This window comes from Morone saxatilis, unplaced genomic scaffold (assembly GCF_004916995.1).
Source record: "Morone saxatilis isolate NCDOM2014 unplaced genomic scaffold, NCSU_SB_2.0 Contig4, whole genome shotgun sequence".
NCBI classification, from domain to species: Eukaryota; Metazoa; Chordata; class Actinopteri; family Moronidae; genus Morone; species Morone saxatilis.
Genome location: NW_023339984.1, coordinates 4,087,556 through 4,087,921, shown reverse-complemented (window position 1 = coordinate 4,087,921; position 366 = coordinate 4,087,556). Strand labels below are relative to the sequence as shown.

At 38.0% G+C, this 366-nt stretch overlaps 1 pseudogene; it reads left to right on the top strand.

The window, feature by feature from the left end:
• The window catches only part of LOC118338408, an 11,860-nt pseudogene that overhangs the window by 9,370 nt on the left and 2,124 nt on the right, over positions 1-366 (top strand).

Sequence of the window (366 nt, the reverse complement as noted above, 5' to 3'; positions counted from 1 at the left end):
AGATTTATGTGTATTTTTCATTTTTATTTTTTACTTATACATACAGTGTTTATCACCACAGGGTGCTGGTGTATTCTATTGCTATTTTATGGCTCCATGTTACTCTAAAAAGGTCTCTATACAGCAACTAGTTGAACTTCATCAGAAGAAGTTAGTTTTCACTGCTGTCTTTTATACTTTCCACTGAGCTTTGGCTTCAGAGGTCTCATGATTTTCACCTCAGTTGTTCTCAGACCACACTGTGCTGTCGCTTCCTGACAAACAAGTGGTGTGTACCTCACTAACTCCTCCCTCAGCAGATCATTTCACTCTCTATAAATAAGTTTGACAGTTATCAGTGTCCTTTCTGACTCGTCATCCACATTA